Below are 467 nucleotides of genomic sequence, written 5' to 3' on the forward strand. Positions count from 1 at the left end.
CCCTTTAATTTACTATGTTTTTACTCGTTAATGTCTTTAGCTACGACTAATTAGAACTAAATTTTATTCTTCTATTAATTCTCAAAACCACTCCCTTGGGACACGATCCCAACCTTTGGTTGGGTTACTATATTATCGACGATCGTAGACACTCGTATCGTAGGTTAGTGTCGTTGGTCACGATAAGCATCACCTTTCCAGATTTTTTCCACTTCTTCTTGGTCTACAAACAATCAAGATAATACAGGAATCAATAAACAATCATTAATTACCTGGATTACTAACAATTCTATGAACCGTAGATCAAACCCATGATCCCAATTATCCAATCAATTATCCAACTTAGGGTTGTTTCCACCATAAAATATATAACAAAACCTCCCCCATCAAGATTCATCCATTCTATTATGTTCTACGGATCGAAAAATGGATTCAGGGAGTGAAAAGCTTACCTTTAGCCTCAAGAA

The sequence above is a fragment of the Solanum tuberosum genome, unplaced genomic scaffold (assembly GCF_000226075.1).
Source record: "Solanum tuberosum cultivar DM 1-3 516 R44 unplaced genomic scaffold, SolTub_3.0 scf00188, whole genome shotgun sequence".
Taxonomy (NCBI): Eukaryota; Viridiplantae; Streptophyta; class Magnoliopsida; order Solanales; family Solanaceae; genus Solanum; species Solanum tuberosum.